Below are 15,644 nucleotides of genomic sequence, written 5' to 3'. Positions count from 1 at the left end.
ACATGAATTAATGAGGACTGTCCACTTATTTCCAAACTGTGTTAATGCACTAAATGTTTGTTATTTTATTAACCAATGGTATTGGTACTTCTAAAAAGGGAGGGCATAAAAACACATGTGTCAGGGTTTCTGGGAGAGAGGAGGAGATGACAGAGGAGACGGAGAGCGAGTGGGAGGAGGGGCAGAAGGATGAGGAAGAAGATGACGGAATTCTGAGGGAATCCACGAGTCTGAGCAGCGAGTCAGAGGATTCTCAAAAGGGGGTTACCTTAATCAAGCAAAGGGGAGGAGAAGGGAGAAGCGGAGAGGAGCCCAGTGGAAGACAGAGGAAGCAAGAGACGTCTCAGCCGGAACGGAGTAAAGGGGGTGGAGTCGTCAGCCTCTCGGAGGGAGCAGGATTAGGAGAGAACAGAGAGAGGGGGTTGGAGCAGGGTGTTCAGCCGGAAAGGGTGGAGAGCAGAGCAGGGGGTGGTGTAGCGGTCGAAAGAAAGGTCAGCAGCAACGTACGCGCGCCAAGTTCAAGCGTAGAGGCGCGCGGAAGTGGAGAGAGCTCAGGGGAGGAGCCCGGCCCTAAAGCCAGAAAGAGGGGGGAAGAGGCGGCAGAGGATTCAGCCTCAGGCGAGTCACGGAGAGAGGGAACCCAGGGGGGCAGGAAGACCCTGCGGAAAAGAAAGGAGAGGAAGAGGTGGTCTAGAGCCAGGCTATTAAGTTGGTGCGGAAGAGGGGAGGAGTCAGAGGGGACTTCAGCGGTCTAACGTGGCAGACGTACGGCCACAATGCTGAACTGTATGAGAAGCAGAAATCTTCAATAAACTTTTCCTGTAAATAAGCTGCAACGGAGTGAGGTCTCTTGTGAGCTGGGACCAGATCTGGGTGGCCGTGACAGTAAGTCCCCTCTCAGAAAGCAAAAATTTTTTTTTTGCGAAGCTCACGAACGGGAGCAGCCATGAGCGCTGAGGAGCAGCTGGTTGCATTGCGGAATCAGGTTACCGCTCTCACATCGGCAGTCATTGCTTCGCAGAAGAAGAATGACGACTTGGAGAAGACGTGCCAGGATTTGCAGGCAAGGTGGGAGCGCGCGGACAAGGCGGGGGCCCCAGGATCCAGAGCGGAGGGCATTGCGCTTGGACGGAGGGGGGGTGCCCTAGTTCCGCATTTTAATGGCAACTTGCAAGACTATCCCAATTTCAGAGCGGACGTTGTATATGCACTGCACTTACTCCGTCACGATTTTAAAGATGAGGAGGAGAGAGTGGGGTTCATTGTTTCGCACCTGCATGGGGAGGCCAGGGCTTGGCTACGCAATTTGTGGCGCGAAGATGGACCGGCCCGTCGCGATTCAACTGCGTTCATCAAAGCGATGGATTCTTGTTTTCAATCCTCTGTGGATGTGGACATTGCGCGCCGTCAAATGCACGGGCTGAGGCAGGGGAAAGCGACTGTGCGCCAATACCACTCTAAATTTTTTGCATTGCTCACCGCCTTAGATTGGCCAAAGGACAGTAAACCGGTCAGAGATCTTTTTTGGGAGGGATTGAGCCCCCCCATCAAGGATGAGATCGCTAGGGGGGACAGACCCCAGACCCTAGAAGACGTGGTGCAACGGGCTTTAGCTCTTGGAATTCGACATGAGGGGCGTCCGTGGCATGAGGAGGACGGGCCCCAAGCGCGTGCGCAAGCAAGGACTCTCCCTTTTGGGCACAGGGACTTCAGCCGTGCGCACCCCTCGCCAATGGGGAAGGACAGAGAGGAGCCAATGGAGATTGGTGGTGCTAGGGCTCAGAAGCCATCCCAGAGCCCTGTCCCTGGTGCAGCCAAAGCGAAGCCTCCTAGAGGAACCAGGAAGTGTTACATCTGTGACAGTGCGCACCATATGGCGAAAGAGTGCCCCCAGAGGCTCCAGAAGCACACTGCAGCGCTGGCAACTGTAACAGCAGAGGTGCAACCAGGGGAGCAGCTTCAGGGAAACGACAGTGCCTGGCTGGAAGCAGAGCTACTGGGGCTCAGCCAGGCGGATCTGTAGACAAGCCCCCAGCATCACTGCAGAGCGTGGACCCTTTGCCTCCCAAACCGGCAGTTCTGCTCACAGCAACACTCCAGTTGCCTGATGGGAGACTCCTTGAGGTTCCAATAACGATCGATTCGGGAAGCAACGCCGACTTCATGGGACTGCAGTTCGTTAAGCAGCACAACATGGCGCTCCTGCCTGCAACGACGCCTCTGAACGTGGTCACGGTGGACGGCAGGAAGTTGCTGGGGGGGCAAGTGGTGCAGCAAACCCCTCCCATGATGATGCAGATTGGCAACCATCGAGAACTTATTAGTTTCAATGTCACCCACTTATCGGACACACCCATCGTGTTAGGCATGAGTTGGCTGGAGAGGCACAGTCCCGCGGTTGCGTGGTACCAGAGGCAGATCAACTTTTGTTCATCGTATTGTGCTCAGCATTGCTTTCAGACCGATCAGGGAGGAGAAGCTGAGCAGCCATTGCATCTGAGTATGGTGCAAACAGTGCCTCACAAGTACCAGGACTTCTTGGAGGTTTTCTGTGAGAAGGAAGCTGACAAGTTGCCGCCTCATAGACCTTACGACTGCGCGATTGATTTAGTGCCAGGGGCGCAATTGCCTGCTGCCAAGCTGTACTCCATGTCGGAGGACGAAATGCAAGAGCTTCGGGAGTTCATAGACCATAACCTCAAGCGCGGTTTCATCCAGGAATCTAAAGCAGCGGGAGGCAGCCCTGTTTTCTTTGTGAAGAAGAAGGACACGCCCCAAAAAAGGCTTATAGTGGATTACAGGTTCATCAACAGCTTGACTAAGCCCAAAGCTTTCCCCATGCCCAAGATTGACGACCTTTTAGCGACCGTCAGGAGGGGCAAGATTTTCACCAAGCTGGACCTACGTGGAGCTTACAATCTCATCCGCATCCGGAAAGGAGATGAGTGGAAGACCGCCATGTTCACCCCTCTGGGCACATACGAATACAGAGTCATGCCTTTCGGCCTCCAAAATGGCAGCCACGTTTTTCAAGCATTTATGCACCACGTGCTAGCAGGTCTCCTCTACAAAAAGTGTGTCTGCTTTCTCGACGATATCCTGATTTTCTCGGAATCGCCGGAGGATCACGATGAGGACGTGAGGGAGGTCCTGCAGAGGCTGAAGGAACACAGGCTGTACGCCAAGTTGGAAAAGTGCCAGTTTGATGTCAGAGAGGTTGATTTCCTTGGCTACAAGTTGTCCGACGAGGGACTGGCCATGGACAGGGCTAAGGTTCAAGCGCTGTTGGACTGGAAAAGCCCTCGAAATCGGAAAGAGGTCCAGAGGTTCATCGGCTTTGCCAATTTTTACCGCAAGTTTATTAAAGGTTTTGCGAACGCGACGGCGGCGATCACTGACACCCTCAGTTCCAAGAAGAAGAAGTTCGTCTGGACCGAACAAGCGGAGCGGTCCTTCCGGACGCTTAAGGGTCTTTTCGCCTCCGAAGAGCAGCTGCTCCACGTGAATCCCGGCAGACCCATGCGGGTAGAGACCGATGCGTCGGATAGAGCGGTTGGGGCCGTTCTTTTGCAAGAGGATTCACAAGGCAACTGGCGACCGGGTGCGTTCTACTCCCGGAAGCTCAGCAAGACGGAGCGCAATTATACCATATGGGACAGGGAGTTGTTGGCCATTCATGCAGCTTTCAAAGCGTGGCGACACTTCTTAATAGGAGCCAAGCACACGGTGCAGGTCCGCACGGATCACAAGAACTTAGAGTATTGGCGGACGGCTAAGTTGCAGACCCAGCGACACATGCGCTGGGCGGAGTTCTTTGCGGACTTCGACTTCAAAATAGAATACATCCCAGGAGACTCCAATGTTATTGCAGACGCGCTGTCCCGAAAGCCGCAATACTTGGAGGAAGCAGCTCCAATCGCAGCAAAGCACATTTTCGCACCGCAGGCGTGGACGTGCGCTACCATCGCAGTCGACCTGGACGCGGTGCGACGCGCGTTGCAAAGGGATCAGTTTGCACAGTCCAAGATGGAGGAGCTACGCGGAGGGTCGCGACACAACGATGAGTTTCAATTACAAGATGGACTTTTGACTCGTAAGGGTGCCCTTTACGTGCCCACCGACGATCTTCGAGCCAAGGTTCTGCAACAGTTGCATGACGCCCCTAGTGCAGGCCATTTCGGCAAAGAAAAGACGATGGAGTTGGTGGCTAGAGACTTTTGGTGGCCCCAGATGAGAGGAGAGGTGGCGGACTACGTCGCCAGGTGTGATATCTGCCAGAGGTCCAAACCAGTGCACCAGAAGCAGGCGGGATTGCTAGAACCGCTGGAGACACCGCAGCAACCATGGGAGAGGGTAGCGTTGGACTTTGTTACAGACCTGCCCAGCTCCAGAGGTAAGACGGCGGTGTTAGTGGTGGTGGACTTGTTCACCAAGATGGCGCACTTCATCCCTTGTGCCAAGGTGGCGACGGCAGAACAGACCGCAAAGCTCTTCATCGATCACGTCTTCAGAGTGCATGGACTTCCGCAGTCCGTCTTGTCCGACAGGGGGCGCCAGTTTGTTTCCACTTTCTGGCGAAAGCTTCTGGGCATCTTGCACGTCAAAATCAACCTGACATCGGCGAGGCATCCACAAACCAACGGTCAAGCGGAGAGGGTCAACGCGATCATGCAGCAGTACCTGCGGTGCTACGCCAACCAGCGACCTGCGGCGTGGGTGGACTATCTGCCGATGGCTGAATTCGCCTACAACAACACGAAACACGCTTCCACCGGGGTGACGCCTTTCTTCGCGAACAATGGCCGTCATCCCAGAACCTTCCCGAGATTTGCGGCACCAGGAGGGGGGGGGCCTCAAGATGCCGACCAGTTTGCAGCGGAGTTGCAAGAGGTGCACGAGGAGCTGCGGAGACATTTGGAGCTGGCAAAACAGGCGTATAAGGTGCAGGCCGATAAGCACAGGAGGGCGGGAGAGGACATCCAGGTTGGGGACTGGGTGTGGTTAGCAGCCCACGCGATGCCGGCCAGGTCATTGGCCAAGAAGAAGTTAGGACACAGGCAGCTAGGGCCATATCAAGTTGAGGCTAAGATCAATCCGGTGGCTTTTCGTATAGCCCTTCCGGAAGGTTCCAGGGTGCACCCGGTCTTTCATAGGTCGGTGCTCACTCCCTACAAAACCCCACACAGGTTTCAAGAGTCAGGAGCACCCCCAGAGCCACGTAGGAGGGCGCCTGAGAGGGGGGAATCGCCAAGACCAGAACCTCTTAACGAGGTCACAGAGATACTGGACTCGAGATGGGGGGAGGAGGGAGTTGAATATTTTCTCGCCAGGGAGGGCACACCAGCCGCTGCTAATAGTTGGGTGCCAGGCTACGAGTTAGACGAACCCCTTTTGAAAGAAGAGTTCCATGCACTTTTCCCACATAGACCCATGCCAGCTGAGTACTTTGATGACTGGCTTTTCACACCCACATTGTCAGATAGCACGTTCAGGGGTTTCTCTTCCCCCGAGGGAAGAACACCAGAATCAAGCCCGCCCAGGGGATCGTGCTCGGGGGTGGACACGGAAACCCCTTATTGGTGGGAGGAGCAGCCAGAGGAGGAATGGCGTAAGAGGTGGCTGATAGGTCCTTGGCGGGCAGCACCGGAGGAAGTAGCGATGGAATCAGAGACTGAGAAGCATTTGGGGGAAGAACCCGACTTCGAATACACTTACACAGAACTGCCAGCAGAGAACATTGACGTAGACGACCTGTATCCTGAGCCTACCCCCGAAGAGCCGCAGTTTCCACAACCGGTCCCCGGCGAGCGGGAGGGGGGAAGGGGGGGCTTCGAGGGGGGGATGGATGTCAGGGTTTCTGGGAGAGAGGAGGAGATGACAGAGGAGACGGAGAGCGAGTGGGAGGAGGGGCAGAAGGATGAGGAAGAAGATGACGGAATTCTGAGGGAATCCACGAGTCTGAGCAGCGAGTCAGAGGATTCTCAAAAGGGGGTTACCTTAATCAAGCAAAGGGGAGGAGAAGGGAGAAGCGGAGAGGAGCCCAGTGGAAGACAGAGGAAGCAAGAGACGTCTCAGCCGGAACGGAGTAAAGGGGGTGGAGTCGTCAGCCTCTCGGAGGGAGCAGGATTAGGAGAGAACAGAGAGAGGGGGTTGGAGCAGGGTGTTCAGCCGGAAAGGGTGGAGAGCAGAGCAGGGGGTGGTGTAGCGGTCGAAAGAAAGGTCAGCAGCAACGTACGCGCGCCAAGTTCAAGCGTAGAGGCGCGCGGAAGTGGAGAGAGCTCAGGGGAGGAGCCCGGCCCTAAAGCCAGAAAGAGGGGGGAAGAGGCGGCAGAGGATTCAGCCTCAGGCGAGTCACGGAGAGAGGGAACCCAGGGGGGCAGGAAGACCCTGCGGAAAAGAAAGGAGAGGAAGAGGTGGTCTAGAGCCAGGCTATTAAGTTGGTGCGGAAGAGGGGAGGAGTCAGAGGGGACTTCAGCGGTCTAACGTGGCAGACGTACGGCCACAATGCTGAACTGTATGAGAAGCAGAAATCTTCAATAAACTTTTCCTGTAAATAAGCTGCAACGGAGTGAGGTCTCTTGTGAGCTGGGACCAGATCTGGGTGGCCGTGACAACATGGAAAAGCAATTGAAAATAAGGCAAAGTATTGAGCATTTCTTAAACAAGTACAAATAAATGTACTGTAAAAGGAGATTGTATAACAGTCTGCTTCTATCATGTATGTGTCAGCAGCCTGCTTTGTTTTGAACTGGCATAGCAATGGAGTTTAATGTTATTAGGAGTTTTAAATGCCATTCTTATTGTGAGTTATGAGCTGAATTAATCAACCAGAAGAGGGGACCACAGGCAGGCCAAGGCAGCAGAGAGACGGTTGCACTAGCAGACTGCTACTTTGGGTCTCACCCACTAAAATTTTATTGGAGTTTTTTTTTTTCCAAAAAAGATGCAACACAGATTTGAAATAAAAGTATTTGCTGGCAATCATTTTCTTTCGTAGTTGGCTCAATATATTTATATATGCTGAGTTTGTTAGGTCAAATATTGTTGTTGTTGTTTAGTCGTTTAGTCGTGTCCGACTCTTCGTGACCCCATGGACCAGAGAACGCCAGGCACCTCTGTCCTCCACTGCCTCCCGCAGTTTGGACAAACTCATGCTGGTAACCTCGAAAACACTATCCAACCATCTCATCCTCTGTCGCCCCCTTCTCCTTGTGCCCTCCATCTTTCCCAACATCAGGGTCTTCTCCAGGGAGTCTTCTCTTCTCATGAGGTGGCCAAAGTACTGGAGCCTCAGCTTCACAATCTGTCATTCCAGTGAGCACTCAGGGTTGATTTCCTTCAGTATGGAGAGGTTTGATCTTCTTGCAGTCCATGGGACTCTCAAGAGTCTCCTCCAGCACCATAATTCAAAAGCATCAATTCTTCGGCGATCAGTCTTCTTGATGGTCCAGCTCTCACTTCCATACATCACTACTGGGAAAACCATAGCTTTAACTATGCGAACCTTTGTTGGCAAGGTGATGTCTCTACTTCTCAAGATGCTGTCTAGGCCTGTCATTGCCCTTCTCCCAAGAAGCAGGCGTCTTTTAATTTCGTGGCTGCTGTCACCATCTGCAGTGATCATTGAGCCCATTTCCCCTTCATGGATCACTGCCTTGCCGTGGCGAAGGGGTTTGAAGAACTCAGAGAAGCTATGAACTATGCCGAGCAGGGCACCCAAGATGAACAGATCATAGTGGAGAGTTTTGACCAAACGTGATCCACCTGGAGGAGGAACCGGCAAGCCACTCCAGTATCCCTGCCAAGAAAACTCCATGGACAAAGACAACAGGTCAAATATTAGGCATCTCCATCTGCCACTCCTCACCCGTTTTCAGCACCACAGCAGTCCACAAAATAAAATAAAAACATAGAAATATAAATGGACACAAATTAGATAGGACAGCATGCAGGGGATGGACGTACCACTCCGCAGTCTTTCGAACAGAATCCTTTCTAATCTGACTTTTGAAATCTTCACAATGTTAGCAAATTATGTACATTTTCAGGCAGTTTCTGCATTATGTCTGTAGCTCCTTCATGGAGTTTTCTGTACACATGATGGTGGACATCTCAGTTTAAAAAAAGTCTATCTTTTCTAGTTCTGGCTCTCTGGCACAAGGAAGGCTTATTCTTAACACACGGATAAATCTCAAAGGGAGCTCCCTGCTACGATAGATATAGACTTGGACATCTGTTCCTTCTCATTAATCAGGCTTGGAAAAATGACAGGAAAAATTGTGACATGTCTATCTACAGTTCTCTGTTTGAGGTGAGGCAAGGAGAAAAGGAGCTCTGCAGGCTGAAACATGCCCTCTGTACCTAATTCATCTTTAAAAAACATTTGCTTATTTACTTGCAATGTTGCAAACCACTTTTCCATTTTTACAACTTACGCAAGTGGGAAGCCGCAATAAAATAGCTGTAAAAATTCAAAATTCAAAGCTTAGATGAAATGATAATCAACGTCAGTAATATCTACAAAAATACCACCAAATAACATTCAGAACACACTAAATATGAAATGACAGTATAATAGCAGACAGGACTTGCTGAAATTTATTTCACACAATTCCCCAGCGTGGTTGGGGAAACCCAGCCAAATGGGTGGGGTGTTAATAATCAATTGTTGTTGTATCCTGGCCTTTCACTTAATAAATAGCATTTAGGGCAGCTTATTACTTCTACTACTACCACAACAACTATTATTATTATTATTATTATTATTATTATTATTATTATTATTCACTCTTCATCTGAGGATCACAGGGCAGTTGACTATATAAAAACACAAAAATACATAACATAGTGACAATATTAACCCTTACACACAGTTTAAATGTCATAGATTGTTAAGTTACAGATAGGTAGCCGTGTTGGTCTGCCATAATCAAAACAAAAAAAATTCCTTCCAGTAGCACCTTAAAGACCAACTAAGTTAGTTCTTGGTATAAGCTTTCGTGTGCATGCACACTTCTTCAGATACATGCACACTTCTTCAGATTGTTAAATTAGCCAAACTGTAAAGCACAGCCTTAAAACAAACATGGGAAAAAATGATAAGGGTGCCAGCGGGGAGTGCAGTGCAGGCCAGAGGGTGTTCCTGGCTTCCTGATCCCCAAGTATTACTGCTGCTTACTGAGAGGAGAAGGGATGCCAGACAGGAAGACTAGTGGATATTCTGAGCCCTGGACACATTGTGCTTCGAATATTGAACGTGTTCCATGGATTTAGCCCTGAAACAACCTAGTAAACCAGGAGGAGCTTTGTAAACTGATGCTGCTTCTTCTCTGTCGTCAACATCAGTCTTGCTGCTACATTCTGGACCAACTCAAGCTTCTAAACTGCCTTCAGTGCCAGCCCCGTCTGTTAGCATTTGCAGCATGGTTGGCTAAACTGTGTCCCTCCTGATTCACTGAACTCAAACTCCCACCATTGCTGACCATTGACCATGCTGACCGAGCCTGTTGGGTGTTGGAGCTCCACAGTATTTGTCAAGTCAGTAATAGAGTTGGGAGGATATCAGGGAAATCGCAACATTACTTCCAGGAAGCAATGCAGCTGGCATATCAATTGAAGCTAATAAGATGTACTCAGGGCCATAACTTCAAACTAATTATAATCCATGGAAAGACCCATTTAGAGGCACTCCTGATCCAAGCTGTGATCCTGATCCTTGGCATGCAATCCCATGCAAAATAGGAATGTTCAATTATTTGAGACTGGCTACAGCATTGCTCTTAGGCCAGCCTTCTTTTGAATGGCATTTTGGAAGAAGATTTTGGGCAGGTGAAACAACTATCTCTTCCTCTCTACACTTACACTTCCCAAATAGCACACCAAAACTGTTGTGTAAGAAGGTACTCAAAGGTTTGTCTCCTTAGCCTGGTCTCCACCACCATGCAGCCAACCCCAACCACTTTAAAATACTGTTCCTTTCAGCATAGAATCTCTGTGTTGCATTGCAGCTATGGCCCAAGACCTACCCTATGCAAAAAACCTGCTTCTTTAATCCCCTGCAGAATGCTTGGCTATTACGCCACCAAGCCACTGGGATCAGCAGTGCCAAGGAAATCACTTCTGGGAATCTTCACCTGTTCAGAAACTCTGGAGATGCTCTCACCTGGGCAGGGGTAGAGGCAGGGAGTTGGAATGCATCTTAACATCTTCTGCAGATGGAGAAAAGGGAACCGTGCCCATTGTGAAAATGTTTCAATCTGAAATTTCCTTCTGAAATGTGTAGAACTGGTGGCCTAATCCATTTGCACTTACTGCTTCTGTGTATTTTGAGGGGTAGAATGGCTATTTATACATGCTTCTTTGCAAGTGGAAAACATTTTTTTAAAAAATAATAATAATAATCCAGTAGCAGACATCACTCACAGATGGAATTGTAGCGGTCGATCCCCCATTGAGCTGAAGGCTCTGTTGTTCCTGATGCAGCTATGCTGCTGGTGCTGTCTCTCTGCAAAACGAAAGCTTGGGGGCAACAGTTTTTCCAGTTAATGCTCTGGAAAAGGAGCACGGGATATTATTCAAAGCTGAGCTGCAAGGGTGGATTGTAGCGCTTCCCAGCAGAAACTGTTTCTAAAACACTCAGAGTTTCGGGAGAGCAAACAGATTTTAGCTTTCCTTCCGATAGACTGATAAAGATGGGGCTTACATCTAGAGTAGTTTTGCATAATGATTAGCTTCCTCTTGGCAACAACAGGGTGCTGCTTATCTCAAAACAACCCTAAGTCTGAACCCGGGAGATGCACTCGCTTTGCCTCTTGGTTCAAGCTGTTTTTACTCATTGCTAGTGGGCAACCATTTAAAACAAAGCAATACTCTCATACAGAAGACATCACAAAGGCAGGGTAAGATACAGTTACACGGACATATATCTAATGAGCATATTAAAAAGTGAGGGTTTCTCCAGAGGCTCTTTATGTGCTACATTCTTCTCACAGCCTTTCTGATATTATTATTATTATTTCATTACCCCAACTCATGCAATTAGATAGCTTTGTATACCACCAACTAGTTCAAAAGAGGCTCCCTCAAATTATTCCATCATTTGCAGCATTGTTGTATCCTGTCCATGCCTCACAGTGGAGGCAAATGTGAAACCTTACTTTGTGAAGATTAGATGAATTCATGAAAGATAGGACCACACAGCAGCTATTGAAATGTTAACGAAATTGAATCTCCATACTGAGAGCCAGTTTACCTTTGAATACCAGATGCTGGTATCTTCAAGTAGCATCTGGCTGCCCATGTCAGACAGAGAATTTGATTAGATATACTTTGATCCAGAAAGGCGATGTTTCAGTTCTTGTAATATCTTAAGACACTTTTACTCAGACAAGCATAGCTTGGGATTTTTATTTATTCTAACACGCCATTGCAATATCAACGAGCAGAGCAAGGTTCCAGGGGTTCCAGGCGAGGCACAGCAGAGGCTAGTGTCTTGAAGAAATATGAGTTATTAACACATATTTACACCTGAAAGTCTGCAGTAAGAAGAGCATCTCTCGTTGCCCCTCTCTTAGCTTCAGCAAGCTTAGGTCTAAAGCAGCAGTCAGTCATGGCTCTTGGTGCAGCCTCCTCCAGCCTCCAGCATGAAGGTCTGGCTTTACCAGCAGCTCATGAAGGTCTGCCCTTTGTTATCCTTCTTCCTCTCAGTACATCCTTAGATTTTCAAGAAGTACAAATTTTCCTCTGACATCACGCCCCCCGTCACCTTGGCAACCCTCCTTTAATGGCATTCTGTTGTTTATTATTGGCTCTGCACTTAAGCTAGCTGATCAGTTTGCATAGGCTAACCCAGGAATTCCTCTGCAGCTTGTATTTTCTCTTCAATATCTCAGTTATTATCTAGATTCTGACGTTCATTAATTTCTTTGGTTGGGGGTGTTGCTCCCCTGCCCCTCATGTTCATAACATTGTATTAATGATGGATAATACAGTTGTTTATATTATAACGTTGCAGAAGTTGACTGTTATGATATGGTTGTGAAATACCTAGAAACACAGACAACCAAAATGGAAGGGGGCCTCACTATGTGAACCACAAAATGACAAAGCAGGCAAGTGGTTCTCTGACTGACATCACCTGCCTGTTGTTCTGAGGTCTGATTCAAAGATGCAGGGGTGAGTTGGCAACAGTTCCACCACCTCCCTTAGCTGTTGCGTTGATTGTTGTGTGTCTGGTTCAGATGGACATTCTACAATTTGTAACTACTGAACAAGAGAACATTTTACTTCTTCTGGTGGGAAAAAGTGACAGGTAGTGATTTCAATCTGCCGGTCTCTCCAGTAATGCTATGTGTCAGTTTTTGCTATCTTGGATCAGAAGGGAGATCATGGGTCCAGGTGTGAGATCCTGACAGGTATTCATTCCAGACTTTCAGTCTGACTCAAATGCATCTTGTCATTTTGCAGTCTACCGCAGCCTGAAAACCTTTACTGGTCTAGGTGGGATATGCCTACAGGTAGCAATTTCTGACAGCCACCCTGTCCAAATCTGCTGCTTGTCTGTTTCCCTGGCTGGAGACTGCACTGCCTAGTTTTCATATGGGGAAAGATTTTTCTCTCTCCAAACAATGTCATGTGGAACTTGCACCCCAGGTAAAAAAGCTAGAAATATCAGAGTAAGACATGAACATTGTTCTTTTTCAATTTTTTTATTTTTTGCATGGATGCAACTTTCAAAGAAACATTGCTCTGTGTAGTACCATGTCTGCCTGAGGACTTCCCTGCCTCTGATAAGCACACTGGCAAGTCTTATGTCTGGGAAACCCATCCTTTTAAGCAAGCCCGCTTTTGCATGTATTCCCAAAACAATTTTGTTCTGAAAGTTATAGCATTTCTGCCCACAACAGCTGCCCCCTCCATTTGGTTTGTTGCTTTAGGACCAAACCAGATGTTCTGATGCAAACTTGCCTCGAGAAACCAATGGCAGTCTGGCACGGAAGAACTCCAAACCAGCATCACGCATTGCACACATTGCAAAGCATCTGCTTTCCTACCACACAGATTGTGGTACTGGCATATGCTCTACTCAAGGCACAATTGTCTTTAAAAAATTCACATGCACTTAGAATGAGTGAATGTGACCCCTGGAAAACAGGCCCTTAGTGAGAGCATGTCTGCAGTGAACATGCACAATATCGTAGAAATTGACGCATATAAAAATAGAGGTGGTATTATCAGAGGACACATGCTTTGAATATTCTCTGGAAAGTTTGGTTTCTTAATGATTTTCACACATAGCCTTTGGGGGAGAGAGAGAGAAATGAAGATTTGCACAGCTCATAGTGAATGGAAAATAAGTGTGATGCACCTTTCGCAGATGAAAATGTGGATGTGCTTATTATTATTATTATTATTTTATTTTGTTTGTACCCTGCCTTTTTCTCTGATGGGACTCAAGGCAGCTTACGGATCAAAACAATAATGGCTAAAAGCATAGAAAAAGAAAAACAATATTTAAAAAACAATTAAACATTAGAACTAGAACACTAGAACTAGAATTAGAACACTATACATACAGGCAACTCCCAATTTATGCAGGGGTTATGTTCCAAGGCACCGCACGTTTAAATGAAATCACGTACATTTGTAACACCATTGAAAAAGCCTGCAAAGACCTTGTTCCACCCCTGCCCCGTTCCACCCCTTTTGTGATGTTTTTCGGGTCACTTAAGGGTTTAGGGTGATGCACACATACTCAGTCACACACATATTGAACACGCATAAATAGGGAGCTGACTGTAAATGAAATCTGTTTTAAACATGCAAATGGTTACAATAAAAACAGCACCAGCCCTTTTATTAAAAGCAGTCAGTTCCCAAGAGCTTGAAGGTCTTCATCTGCCAGCTAAAAGACAACAAGGAGGGAGCCAACCTAGCTTCTTCGGGGAGATAATATCCCTTATCTAATACAAATGAACACTACTCAAGCCTGCTGTCCCCATGGCACTTTGCTGAAAACTCTATCCTGTTATTTTTCTATACTGTATTAATGTACTCTGCAATAGTAGCTTGTCCTCCACTGGTTTAGAAATTTAGGCTGCGTCCTACATGGCAACTTGAATGTTCACATGTCTGAAATTGCATGCATGTGCTTTAGAAGCAAGAAGCAACTTATATTTTTATGATGCAAACTGCCCTGTGATCTTTGGATGAAGGGTGGAATGATGATGATGATGATGCTTTTCCCCACCCTATTCCTCAGAGATATACCTACGTAGTTTAGGCCTGGAGTACAGGCTTGAATCCTTAAGAAAGTCAAAAGCAGAAATGTACACGATCAAAATGTTAACAAGTTATTTGAAAGAAAACAAAAACAAGGACAGGTAGCAAAAAGAGGGTCTATCCCAGGTGAACGGGGACAACTGGAGGATATTATCTATCTATCTACCTACCTATCTATAGCGTTTATTTCCTACTTTTCCTCCAGGGAGCTCAAGATAGCTTTCATGGAACACTTCCAATTTTATTCTCGCCACAACCCTGTGAGGTAAGTTAGGCTGAGAGACTGTGACATGGTCACCCAGCGAGTCCCATGACTAAGCAGGAATTTGAACCCTGGTCTCCCAGTTCCTAGTCCAACACGCTAACCACTAGACCTGGAAATGAGCCAAACAGTGCTTTAAGGCAGGAACTTTGAGATACTGCAAACGGGTCATTGACATGAGGGGCTCGGTTTTTTGTTTGTTCTGGTAAATCTGGATTAAATAGCTCTGGCATTTTGAAGCTGACATTGTGTGGCCTCTACAGACCACCTGCATGCATCTTGTGGAGCCTCTCGCCCCACAATAAACACCCACCTAGAGGCACGCAAAGACTGAATGTGTGAATCGTAAAGAATTTCCCTTGTTCCAGTTCCATAGAGTTGTTCTGAATAAATTGACTTATTTTAAAGAGTCGCTATAAATATGTGGTGGCATTTTTCTTAAGGAAACAAAATATTCCCTCAGGTGTTTTGTGTGCGGTGAATAAGTAGCCGCTTTATTATTTCTTAACATAAATAAGCTGTTATGTAGCTTAGTGTGTTTGTCTCCACAGTTAACATAAATAGCCCAACCGCTCGGAGAATGTATAATCTTTGCCGTCTCCTATTTCCAAAAGGCCCGACAATATTTTGCCATTTCCTGACATGTCACCGGTGGAAACACATTTCCAGAACTTAGGCTAACTAGAAATGTTGACCGAAGACACACCAGGCTGTACAAACGTATCCCAGTCTGTCAAGGAGATTTATCTGAACAATTCAGACACCAAGCGACCGCCAGCTGAGACACTGATTGGCACATAGAGTGATGACTTCTGGCCAATCCCCTCCTAGACAGTCAAAACTGGGTTCTCTTCCTTTCATTATTGTGCTTTAGTTGTCTTTTTACTTATTGAACCTTGGGCTGGACCTAGTCGTTGGCAGGTATTTTCCCCAGAGGTGGCAGAAATTTCCTCACACAGGCATTATCTGACAGTGTTAAGGTTCCCCCCCCTGCAGAGCCTATGATGGAAAGGCTATCAGACAAGCAGGCAAAACGGTTGTACTTGCCACAGCGTTTCCCTTCTAGAGGGAAAAGGAACAGTCAATCTCAAAACGCTGATCT

General features: G+C 47.7%; 1 protein-coding gene and 1 long non-coding RNA gene across 5 annotated transcripts in view; one reads left to right on the top strand and one right to left on the bottom strand.

Moving 5' to 3' along the window:
• Positions 1-15,644, top strand: part of RALYL (RALY RNA binding protein like) — a 264,584-nt gene that overhangs the window by 140,778 nt on the left and 108,162 nt on the right. The window lies entirely within an intron of this gene.
• Positions 1-15,644, bottom strand: part of LOC309374735 — a 46,537-nt gene that overhangs the window by 17,351 nt on the left and 13,542 nt on the right. The window contains exon 1 of one of the 2 annotated variants that reach the window (XR_014170696.1): positions 10,423-10,683. The exons of the other annotated variant lie outside the window; for it this stretch is intronic. This is a non-coding gene — a long non-coding RNA (uncharacterized lncRNA). Of the gene's footprint in view, positions 1-10,422; positions 10,684-15,644 lie in introns of those variants that run through there. 2 annotated transcript variants of the gene reach the window in all.

This window comes from Podarcis melisellensis, assembly GCF_964234715.1.
Source record: "Podarcis melisellensis genome assembly, chromosome: 7".
NCBI classification, from domain to species: domain Eukaryota; kingdom Metazoa; phylum Chordata; class Lepidosauria; order Squamata; family Lacertidae; genus Podarcis; species Podarcis melisellensis.
The sequence above is the reverse complement of the archived record's forward strand: the minus strand, read 5'-3'. Positions and strand labels throughout refer to the sequence as shown.